The following is a 12,691-nucleotide window of genomic DNA, read 5'->3' as shown; positions in this document are numbered from 1 at the left end:
GCGCTCAGTTCAACAGATCTGGTGTCTAGTCTGTTCTCAGTAAACTATATCACAGAGAAAGGATGAAACGAGAATGAGGTTTAATGGCAGCCATTGTTATGCAAGCAATAAAATGCTGCAGTCACACAAATGCATTTATAGCACTGGGAAAGGGGGCAAAGACAGTGGTGACTGTAAAGGGGGAAAGGAAGATACAATCATGAATGCATCCTGAGAAAAGGGGCCACCTCGTTTGTACGTGCAATGGGATGTCAAAAAGTGGTGGCATTTGTGGTGTGATGCTTTCATCATTCTGATGCCAGCACCAAGCTCCTCCAGAGACACAGAGATGCTGTTTGTAATTTGAAATGTTTAACCAAAGAACATTTTGCCATTATAAGTCAGTCCAGGTGTGCATAAAGTATAAAGGCGAAAGGGCTAGAGCATGGGTGTCAAACTCATATCATCACGGCAGCAACATGTGATGTAACGGAACTTTTTTCCCCTTTGCTAAACCGGGTGTGGGCATGGCCAGTGCATAACATATCCGGTCCGTGGTCCGGGAATTTGACAGCCCTAGACTACAGCAGTGGTGGTTTTCAATTTTTTTAACTACCGGTTCTGTGGGCGTGGCTTGGTGGGCGTGGTATAGCTTGGTGGGTGTGGTGTGGCTTGGTGGGCGTGGCTTGGTGGGCATGGCTTGGTGGGCGTGGCAGCGGAAGGATACTGTAAAATCCCTGTTTCCACCCCACTCCAGGGGAAGGATACTGTAAAATCCCCATTCCCTCGCCATCCCACTAACCTGATTTCCAGCTGCGTTTTCCTTTGCAGGGCAACAAAAGAAGACCCAGCTGATCTGCTGAGACTTGGGAGGCAGCGAATAGATGGGGGCAGGGGCCAGTCAGAGGTGGTATTTACTGGTTCTCTGAACTATTCAAAATTTCCACTACCAGTACTTCAGAACCTGTCAGAACTGGCTGAATACCACCTCTGGCCTACAGGTAGTACCCAGTGGCTTCTATGGGCCACAAATAGAGAGAGATCACAATCAGCATGATGGCAGATGGAGCGTGATATTGCAAACTCCGCCTCCTTTGTACATGCATCGATGTCATTTCCATGTTCAAAGATAATATGTCTTGCAATGCAATGCTCCATCTATGATCCTCCCAATGCTGGATTTGCTTGACTACTTCTGTTAAGTTTGGGAAATAATGGAGACCAGACATCTGACCAGTGACTTCAACTCTTTAATAATCGTAAATAGAACAGAACAGAGCAAGGTTATGGGCAACAGCAACCCTTTTATAGGGTTATCTGCTACCTTATTAACCAATGACATGTGCCATAAGTTCAAACTTATAACCAATGAGAAGTGTCCAAATAGTGGCCAATCAGGGACTACTTATGGACCAATCCCTAGTTGTTGTATAAGGGCCAATCAGGTGTGCAGGTTTCCAAACCCTGATTTGCATTTATGTTAGTAACTTTTATTGATTCACAACACCCTCCCCTTGGGTTCCGTTTGAGGGGAGCTGTAATAAAATCCTCAAGATAGACAGGCCGTTTGGTCTGTCTGGATGATTTCCGTGGCTCCACCGGTTTTGGTCTAAGGTCCGGTTCGGTGGAGCGTTTGGGTGATCTTTATTAAATTCAGTTCCGCTGCACGGTGATTCCGTGCTACTTCCACTGTGGTTGTCTCTGCTACTCCGTGTTTCTTCGGGTTTTGCAGTTCGGTTTCCCCGTATTAAAGTTCCCTGAAAATTCAACTCCTCCCGCTTCAAGTTCGGTGTTCCGCTGGGCCGTAGGGTTTCCGTTGGCCCGCTATTTGTCATATCAAAGTCAATTTCTCGATATTTCCTCCCCTTGAGTTGGTGAACCCGGGAGTCATGGGTGCTGGGTGGTAATCTCGATCGGAGTTGGTCTATGTGGCGTTTCACACCCTCCCATCGTCCGTTAGCAGGCGGTAAGATCTAGGCCCGGTAAGGTGGGTAACGGTTGCGGTATCCATAACGGGTCGCGGAAAAGTTTTTGGCAAAGATTAAATCGCCTACCTCAAATTCCCGGCATTTGCTGCTGGAGCCGAAGGGCTTTTCCGGTGCGAATGCGGGTGGAGCCATCAAGGTGCGATCGTAGTTTCGCCCCATAAGAAGTTCAGCGGGCGTTTTGTTGGTCACGCTGTGGGTGTGATGTGCTGCAACAAGAGAATTCGATTGATTTTCTCGTCGATGTTGCCAAATTCCATTTTGTGAAGGGTCTTTTTACAAATTGTACCATGTGTTCTGCACGTCCATTCGCCGCAGGGTGCGCGGGCGAGGTTAGCGCATGGCGGATGCCTCGATCAGCAAGAAATTGTTCAAAGGGTAATGCAGTAAACTGTGGGCGTTGTCCGAGACCAACACGTCCGGAAACCCGTGTGTGGCAAATAGTCTGTTTAATTTATTGATGACTGAGTCCGTTGTAGTTGTATTCATTCGATGAATCTGAGCCAGTTTGAATAGGCGTCGACAGTAATAAGGAAAGTGTGTCCTTTAGTAGGCCCCACAAAGTCAATATGAATACGGGACCAAGGTCCCCTCGGAGTTTCCCATTCGGTTGGGCTTGCTTTAGGTGGGCGTTGCTGACGTCCTGGCAACGTTGACAAGTAGCGACCCAGGCCTCGATTCTTTTGTCGATTCCCAGCCACCAAGCGTAGCTGCGTGCGAGTGCTTTCATCCGCACGATACCCGGATGTCCCTCATGCAATACCGCCAAAACAGTTTGTTGCAATTTGCCAGGGATTACGACTCGATCGCCCCACAAGATACAGCCTTTTGGGAAAACAGTTCGGTTTGGCGGGCTTTGAAAGGCGCCCATTCCGGTGCTATTTGGTCCGTCGGCCACCCCCGTTCAACCCAGCGCAGGATGTGTTGCAGAACTGGGTCGCGTTTCGTTTCAAAGGCAATGTCTCTAGCCGTCAATGGTGGCGCATGTAGAGCTTCGATCTGTAGTGTTGAGATGGTTGGGGCTGGATCTACAACAGAGTCTGGGAGCGGTGTTCTGCTCAATGCATCAGCGTGGAGAATTGATTTCCCGGCGATGTTGCAAGGTGTAGTTGTAGGCCGCCAAGAATTCAGACCAACGGGTCATTCTGGGGACAATATATACGGGGTTGGTTTATTACCCGCAATGATCCCCAGTAGCGGTTTATGATCAGTAATTATCGCAAACGCACGCCATAAACATATTCATGGAATCTTTTAACTGCAGCCACAATAGCTAAAGCTTCCTTGTCCAGCTGACTATAATTTCTTTCAGCTTTAGCTAGGGTTCAAAAAAATGCGATGGGGCTTCCGCTCCATTTGGTAATACGTGGGCCAGAATTGCCCCAACCCCAAAAGGTGATGCGTCACACGTGATAGTGAGCGGAAGAGTCTCGTTGTACTGCATAAGTACAGAATCAGAAGTTAGCAATTTCTTTACTTGTTGGAAAGCACATTGTTCCCGTTGTCCCCAAACCCACGTTGCTTTTTTGTCTAATAGTCTATGCAATGGTTCTGCTACCGTTGCTTTGTGGGGTAAAAAGACATTATAGAAATTGATAAGTCCAAGGAACGCCTGTAGGTCTGCCTTGTTCCTTGGAGTGGGGGCCTTTTAATCGCCCTTACTTTGTCTTCGGTGGGATGGATTCCTTGGCTGTCCAGGAGGTATCCCAAAAATTCTACTTTTTCGGTACATAACTGGCATTTATCTTTTTAACTCTGAGGCCTGCGTTTTGGAATCTTCAAAACCTCTCTGAGTCGCTTTTCTAGGATGTCTTTGTTGGGCGGCGATGAGTACATCGTCGAAATATGGTACGACCCCTCTGATCCCTTGTAACAACCTTTCCATTAAACTCTGAAAGATTCCGGGGCAACGCTTACCCCGAACTGGAGCCGGTTGCATTTAAATGCGCCCTATGCTACGATAGTTTTGCGCTTCTGCCGTGGTAGGATCTACAGGCAATTGCTGATACGCCTGGGCTAGATCTAGTTTAGCGAAAACTTTCCGCCACCCAGGGAATGGAGCAAGTGTTGCACTACCGGCACTGGATATGCACTTTGCTGTAGTGCATGGTTTAAGGTGGCCTGGTAGTCTCCGCAAATTCTCAGTGACCCATCAGGCTTGATAGGCGTTACTATAGGGGTCTCCCAGCGGGCGTGGTCGGTGGGTTCCAGCACGCCCTGCGCTATTAGCTTATCGAGTTGTTCGTCGATTTTAGGCTTCAAGGCGAATGGCACCCGACGTGGCTTAAGGCGGATGGGTGCTATCTCAGGGTTCAAGTTAAACGAGATCGGGGTCCCCTTGTACTTGCCTAGTCTGTTCGCAAAACGTCTTGGAATTCTTGCACAGTGCTTCCTCCCAATCATTGCTCTCGCTCGGTGGACTCCGGCCACAGTAATTCCGAGCGGCCTGAACCATTGAAGGCCTAAAAGACTAGGCCTGTCGCGTCCATGACAGTCAGTGGCAGAGCGACGGTACGGTCCTTGAAAGAGATCTGAATCTGCGGGACCCGACGACGGGAATTCGGTTGTTCTGATAGTCTTTGAGTATAACCCTTTGAGGGTTAAGGTCTTGGCGGCGAATCGTTGGAATGAGCTGTTGGAGCGTTTCACGACACCATCGAGAGGAAGATCCCGAGTCTACCTCCATCACGCAAGGTTTGTTTTCGATGGCGACCTTTTACCGGATTTTCCCGGCATCAAGGGATGTAGCGTGGCCAATGGTGATTGTTTGGTGGGTCTCTTCCGCCTGGTTTCTTCACGCCTGATGGAAGTGGTGGACGGCTTGTTTCTGTAGGAGTGGTTTCCCCATTGGTGGTTCAGTTTTTCGTGTGTGCTGAAGAATCCTGAAGATTGGCATTCGCCTGTCGGGTTTGGAGTTTTGTTTGCTTCTGCAAACCTTTGCGATGTGACCTCGTCTCCGCAATTTCGGCAGAGTGCGTCGAGGAATTTGCAGTTGGATCGTGGGTGATTCGCCCACATCCTGCACACGGTCGGAATGAGGGTTGTGTGAACTGGTCTCGTTCCTCGGAGTCGGTTGACCTCTTCCTCATCGCTTTCTGATGGGGATTCTAGGTCTTCGTGGTGAGTCGATACCGGGTGTCTCTCTGAGCGAGGCGAGGTATCTTTGGCGAGTTTACGTAGCGGTGCGTTGGTGCGGCGCATTCGGGCTGCCGACTTCTTGGTCGCCTCCGCTGCCGAGGCTTCTTTAAGGGCATCGTTGAGGCTGATGTCCCCTTAGCCATAATTTTGCTCTGGATCGTGCCGTCTTCTAGGCCCAGAACCAGGCGGTCCCGGAGGGCTTCTTCTAAGTCGGCGAATCCGCAGAGGCCTCCAAGGTTGCGGAGGTCCGCGATGTAATTGGCAAGGCTTTCGCCTTCCGTTGGTCCCTCTGGTAATATTCGTGTCTTCTGACTAAGGTTGGCACGGTGGGCGCATAGTGAGCCCGTAGAGTAAGGGCTCGAGGACGTCCCAGTCCATCTCTTTTACCTCTGCTGGCTTGGCAAGTGATTTTGCCATTTTAAACACGGTAGGCCCGCAGTGAGTTAGAAAGATAGCTCTTTTTTTGCTGGTTGTTGCATCTTTCAAATTGTTGGTCTCCAGAAACATCTGGAACCGGTCCATGTATGCCTCCCAGTCTTCGGTTTCTGGGTTGAATGGAGCGGGTGGTACGGCACCGCTGGCCATGTTGCCGTTGATGGTGCGTGTTCGACCACGTGCTCTGTTGGTTGCTCTGTAACTCAGTCAGCTCTTCGGTCTCCGTATCCCACCCTCGTCGCCAGTGTTAAGTTTGGGAAATAATGGAGACCAGACATCTGACCAGTGACTTCAACTCTTTAATAATCGTAAATAGAACAGAACAGAGCAAGGTTATGGGCAACAGCAACCCTTTTATAGGGTTATCTGCTACCTTATTAACCAATGACATGTGCCATAAGTTCAAACTTATAACCAATGAGAAGTGTCCAAATAGTGGCCAATCAGGGACTACTTATGGACCAATCCCTAGTTGTTGTATAAGGGCCAATCAGGTGTGCAGGTTTCCAAACCCTGATTTGCATTTATGTTAGTAACTTTTATTGATTCACAACAACTTCCTCAGATGCCTCTGGGTGGAAACAACTATTTTCCTCAGATCCACAGACTGTTATGCAAAATTCACCTTTTGCTGTTCCTCAGTCAAAAGAATCAAATGCTAGAGGCTTTAAAAAGGATTTGTGGTGCTTTCAGATAATGCAGAAAGTATTGCACACAGTCAATGGGGGAAAGTATATACCAGGTCCCAATGTATCTAAAAAAGAGCAAAGGACTGTGCATGAAACCACAGTAACCTGACCCCAGAAAAATAGGGCATGGCAGAGATGAAGAATTGTTCCCTAACTGAAATAACAAGGAGCATGTTGGAAGATGCAGAACTGGGAGATTATTTGGGGTGGGGGGAGCAATTTACTAAGCCAACTACCTGCAGAACAGACTCCCAGCAAAACTGCAAATGCAGGTCCATTTGAGCCATGGCAGGGAAAGAAGCCCAGCCTTGGATACATTAAAAAAAAAAAAGTTTGGTGCTAAAGTGTATGCATGGGGATGGGGAGTGGCGGGGGGAGGCTGATTTATAAGCAGTCGAAACCAAGCTGTGGGCTCCTGCCAAACCATATAGATGTGGTGGCAAGACAAACAGAAGGCTTGCAAAGCTGCCTGTGTCAACATAAATACCAGCACACGTGATGAGGTTCATGGAGTTCATGCAAACACTCCAGAACAACAGGGAAGCGAGTGTAAAGTTTAAACCACACTGAGAATGGGTCCAGTAAAAAGAGAGAAAGGTTACAAAAGAAGAGGGGGGAGGGAAACATCTCGTCTTGCTTTCAGCCATTTTGTCATTATGGGCAAGATTGGAACGAACTGCACACATTTCTCAGAATTACCAGGATTAATAGAAACAGGCAAAGTGTGGCTTTCTGAGAACAAAAAAGTTGCAAACGTGCAGGAATTGTTTCCATGCAAAACCATGAAGACCGAGCCGAACTATATGTTCCTTTTATCTCTTCTCTTCCCAGCTTCTTTGTGCCTCACGCCCCAAAACTCCTGGGAAGTTCCACCTTTCAAAAACAGAAACATGAAATGTGGTTTGGGGTTTGCAGGGTTCTGCAAAAGAGGATATTCTATGGTCAAAACCTACACCCAGTATTTATTTACCAAAAGATTTTCATTTTGTAAAATGGCATGGCGCAACCACAGCATGGGATTGGTCCCAAAGGGCACCACTGAAGTCTGGTTGAGTGACTCCTTGTTCCGTTAGAACAATAGCTAACGAAACTCCTCTTAAGGTAGCACCCAGAGAAAAATTCACAGAAATGTAAAGTAATCTTTTCCCTCCAATTCATCCAAGCACATATTTTAGCAACTTGCTCCTGTGATGTCAGAGTTAATCATCCCCACCTATTAAGTGTGTCTGTGTTTGTTAAATGCAAATATTTTAAAACCCACTGGCTGAGACATGGATCACCTCCTATCATAACACTAACAGATTTGAATGAGTGTGTGTTTCCTGGCATATCTGTTGTCAAAAGGACATGTCATCCTGCAATAACTTTCCAGCTCCTTCCCCTAGGATTCATTAAAGGCGGTTGGACACTTAATTTATTACAGAGACAGGTGCCATAGACAGCAATGAGAAGGAGAATATAAAAACTGATGAGCCAAAATCAGGAAAGCATAAAAAAAAAAAAACAGAACCTTCTACTCTCCTTTCCCGAAACAAATAAATATGGAGCTTGACTGAGTTAAGCATCAGTTGTCACATACCATGAATTGTCTATGTTGACAACATACTGGCTGGAGGATTTTTATATATCCCAAAACTGAGCTCCAAACTCTCAGCAGGTTACAATGTCCCTTTTTCCCTCCCTCTTTCTCTTTTCTTGCCTGCCAAAATCTGACCACCTCACTTCTTTCCATTGTATTGCAAACATTTGGAGCTTTATTCCAGCCATGAGGCCAAAGACTCTCAGAAACAATGACATACACAGCCTAATTTTAATTAGGACATAACACCAGTGGAGTAAAGTCTTTGTAATTAATGTATCCATTGGGAACAAAGCATTGGAACAAAGGAATCCATGATGTCAGTTTGAGCCTATTCAGTCAGCTCTCTTTACATTCCATCTCCTTGTTTTTCTTTTATTTTGAGTTATTTTCTATTGAACAAGCATTGCTCTTTCTTTTCCTCCACACCCTTGGTTCTTTCTAGGTGGCTACCCAAGAGTCATGTCCCTGGTTCACAAAACAGAGGCTTGAAAGAAATATATTACAACAGCTCTCCCCAGGTTGGTGCCTTCGAGATATGTTAAATCAGAAAGGTATAAGCCTGGGCAACATAATGATTGGGATGTTGGTAACCAGTGACCATATATCTGGATAATGTTAGGAAAGCTGAGTTATAGTCTCAGTTCCACTGAGAAAAAGGCCACTTACACATTATTTCTGTTTGAGTGGTGAAATTCTCTAGAAAGAAGATAACTTTGTAACATAAGGAACTTTGGATTACATTTAATGCAAGGCTGTCTAACCTTGGCAACTTTAAGATTGGTGGACTTCAATTCCCAGAATTCCTCAGCCAGGTATGTCTTAAAGTTGCCAAGGTTGGACACACTGATCCAAAGGTTCATGTAACCCATAAATTAGATTTCAAGAACAATAAACTGGGTAGCAAGATAGAATAGTCCTCTTATATTTTTTCATCCAGTTATTTGCCAAGAATCTGTTGCTTTTGTTAACCAAAATTTGCACTTCAGAAATCTGAATACAAAGTCATAGGTGGTTATCATTATCCATTCTTTCCCCCTTTCTTTAAAAACACTGAAAATATTGATACTTACCTCCATGATTTGATCCTACAGGGCTACAATACTAGTGTGTGAATTCCATTACCAACTGAGTGGGAACTGATCTGTCCAGGACTAGCTATTGGCATCTCATTGCTCCAAACAGTTGTGCAATGCAATTTGAGAAGTTCAACTCAAGGTCCCTTTAAATGTCAAAGGGGAAGTTGGAGCATCATTCTTGGAAAATGCACAATGCCTGACTAAAGAATACCCTGGCATGCATTGAAATATACAAGATACTTGAGTAGATCTCTGATGGTCCTTTAAGGATGCCTATAAAACCACTGCTATTCGAAGCAAAGTTAGAGGTTCTATGGGGCTAGCCCTGCATTTGTTTTTCCTACCCAATCATTATCCTATTAGAAGAAAAAGTAATTGGATAGAAAAGCCATATACATCCTTGGTCTGGCACCTGTGCTTTCTGTATTTGTAAACAAGCTGTTAGGAGCATGGGTTTGTGTTACACAGATATAAGTGGCAAGTGTGGATCCATATAGGTGGCAATACACCTATAAAATGACAATGAATTTTAGACTAGCATGCACCAAATCATTTTATTGCTCCCTAACTTGTCATGCTGCTGATACTTCCAGTTACCTTTACCCTGTGTCCATCTTGAGTTTATTTTGTTTTTCTTCTAAAGTAAGAGAAAACTGAAATGGTTTTAGCCTTTTCCGTAAGAAAAAAAAAAGCAATTTCAGCTTCCCTTGATCTTTTTAGATGAAATTTCCAAGAGACTTGTAAAATTGTAATACACCCTTATTTTCCATTTGATTCTCCTGCTGAAAAGCCAACATTCTCCCCAATCATCACAATAGGTTTCCAAAAGCTAACATATTCTTAATGAGCCATGTAAAAATCCATAAGTCTATAGACGCCATAAGAGCGGAAGAGGGGAGGAGCTTTGGGAATGCCTGGAAAGTTATCTCAGGCCTTCGCCAGTTGGATGGATGCATCTACATTCCAAATATTGTGATCTACTTTAATAATTTGATCCGTGGCAGCATTTATGTGAAAGTAAATGTTATGGATATCCAAATAAATATGCGTGGTCTCAGTCAGTCAGAGATATTGACTACATAATTTGAAAACATTATGTGCCAATTTCTTGTGTCGGAAGGAAGGGAGGGAGGGAGGGAGGGATGAACAAAGGGAGGAAGAAAGATTTCTACAGAACTTATTTTCATGTCAAGGTTACAGGAAATCTGGAAAAAGAATGAGATCAAACTGACATACAGTTTTACATCTTCTAACACTGTCTGTAGTTTGCTTTCATTTATCTGGCAATAGAGTCTTTCCAATCATTGGGCAGACAGATCAAATCTACCTTAAATACCAACAATTTAACATACTGTATATAGGAAATATAATCCCACCAAGGCCAGACTTTCACCTCCATCAAGCTGCTGAGATATTTCTGAGTGGTACCTGAAGTGTCAGTAGAGTGCTTGATGGAGGTGAAAGTCTGGCCTTGGGGGGAATATATTTCCTATACAGTATGTGAAATTGTTGCTATTTAAATGTTTATAAGCATTTTAATGGAAAAAGGCTTGGAGAAAAAAATTGGAACTTTGATCTTATATATGCTGACAGAAACAAGACTGTTGTATGAACAAAAATGGAAGGACATTTTGATTCCCACTATGGACGAATGGATACAGAAGCTGATGGAGTTGGCAGAAATGGCTAAAACGACTTTTGGTTAAAGAAAAGTATATAAGTACCTTCATTTCCACATGGAGAGTGCTTCTGAACTTTGTGCTTGAAGTGGAAAAAAATGAAACCTTGACTTTGGGTTTTACTGATTAGAGTTATATATTTTTATAGAAATGGCTAGTTTATGTTATGGTTATGTGGTTTGATGTCGATGCTTTATTTTACTGCAACAGAGGGAGTCAGAAGTCAACATTTCTTCTTTTCTTTTCCCCAGTCCCTCCTCACCTTTCTTTCCCCATTTCCCACCACTGTGTCTTCCTATTTACTTTTGTATTTTGTATTTTATCTTATAACCTAATAAAATGTTTAAATCATTGGAAATGTTTATAAGCATGTTGAGATATACAGTACATCTATAAATAATCTTAATAATGGAATTTGGTTTTTGTGGGCTTGGAACTATGGGTTTCTCATACACTCCAAGTTGGATGGGATTAAAAACAAACCGTTTACAGCATAAGACTTCATGCACTAATTTCCTCTTGTGATATTCAAATATAAACAAAGCAGCAATAATTTCAGTATGACAATAGATCCACGGTATAAAACAAAGATGCTTACTTTAAGAAAGAAAACTACACGTTTAAAATATGTACAGTAATAGAAACTGCTATTCAAAGAATTGGAAATTTGTTCCTCAAGTTAATACAGACTAAAAACAGGATATCCAAAAACCAGTAGTAGAGATAATATAATTGCCCTGATCAGTGGTGGGATTCAGCCAGTTCGAATCACTTCGGAAGAACCGGTTGTTAACTTTCTGAGCAGTTTGGTGAACTGGTTGTTGGAAGAAATCATTAGAGCAGAAAACTGGTTGTTAAATTATTTGAATCCCACCACTGGCCCTGATCCTTCCTTTCCAGCTCACCCTGTCTGTTAAAATGCAGGAGTGTCAAACTCGCATCGTCCCGGTGACATCACGTGATGTATTATGACTTTTTTCCCTTTGCTAAAATAGAGGTGGGCATGGCCAGCACATGACACATCCAACCCATGGGCTGCAAGTTTGACACTCCTGGTTCAGGGGTGAGTTTCAAAAATTTTAGCAAAGGGTTCTCTGCCCAGTTGCTGGGTGGGCGTGGCCATGGTGGGCATGGCCTAGTCAGCCTCCTGCACCATGGGGGGGGGGGGAGCATTTTTGTTCTCCCCGGGTTCCAGAGGCTTTCCTTGAGCCTCCGGGAGGGCAGAAACAGCCTCCCCAAGCTCCAGAGGTTGTCTGGAAGCCAGAAACAGGCCCATTTCCAGTCTTCCTGAACTTCTGGGAGACCCATTTTTGCCCTCCCGGAGCCTCTGCGTGCGCCCTGCACTTACCTGCATCCAAAATGAGCCACATGGGGACTCCTTGGAGGGGTGGGGTGGGGTGGGCAGGGCCAGCCAGGAGTGGGATTTGGGGTTCTTCAAACTGCACATAATCTTAGCTAGGGGCTCTCCCAAACCCCTTCGAACCCCCAGCAGCCCACCCCTGCCCTGGTCTACCGTATACAGTTCACTTTATGGCTCAAGTATTGTTTCATAGACTCCTAAAATCTGAGTCATGAGATGTATTGGGAGGGGAACTTTTAGAATTGCTAGTCAGCATGGCCAAGACTGACTAGCATGGGAAGTTGGAAAGTTGGAGAATTATCACATCTGGAGGGCAACGGGGTAGGAAATGCTTATATAGATATATTATATTTTCCTCTTCTTCTGTTTCTGTTTCACATTTACAAAAATGTAGTAGAACCAACCATATCAAATTATGGTATGTTCAAGTACAACATAATTAACTGTTAAATATTCTCTGGAAGCTGCCCCATTGATATCATGCTGATGTTTTAATATGGTGCTAAAAAGAATGACAAATCAGATAGAAAAATGAAGGGTGAAAGGATTACGGCCTTCCAACTTCCCTGGTGTTATTACCCATATAGAATACCCTAAGTGTCTTCCTTTCAGAGCAGATATTTGAAATGTGATCATGATCAGCTGACACATTACATGAAGATAAAACAAATTGGGAACATTTTAAAAACTTCTCATTTAGCATAGCCTTTGGAGGGGGCATATTATGTAATATTAATCTAGATTAAGGAAGCAGGCACATACTTTAAG

The 12,691-nt window shown here is 44.4% G+C and overlaps 1 long non-coding RNA gene across 5 annotated transcripts in view; it reads right to left on the bottom strand.

The window, feature by feature from the left end:
- LOC148133198 (uncharacterized) overlaps nt 1-8,958 on the bottom strand; it is a 187,918-nt gene extending 178,960 nt beyond the window's left edge. For all 5 annotated transcript variants that reach the window (XR_015746578.1, XR_015746575.1, XR_015746574.1 and 2 more), the window contains exon 1: nt 8,879-8,958. This is a non-coding gene — a long non-coding RNA (uncharacterized LOC148133198). The remainder of the gene's footprint in view (nt 1-8,878) is intronic.
- Between the last annotated feature and the right edge of the window lie 3,733 nt (nt 8,959-12,691).

This window comes from Notechis scutatus, chromosome 1 (genome assembly GCF_049901735.1).
Source record: "Notechis scutatus isolate UNSWTSFEM ecotype Mainland chromosome 1, rNotScu1.2, whole genome shotgun sequence".
Classification (NCBI taxonomy): Eukaryota; Metazoa; Chordata; class Lepidosauria; order Squamata; family Elapidae; genus Notechis; species Notechis scutatus.
The sequence above is the reverse complement of the archived record's forward strand: the minus strand, read 5'-3'. Positions and strand labels throughout refer to the sequence as shown.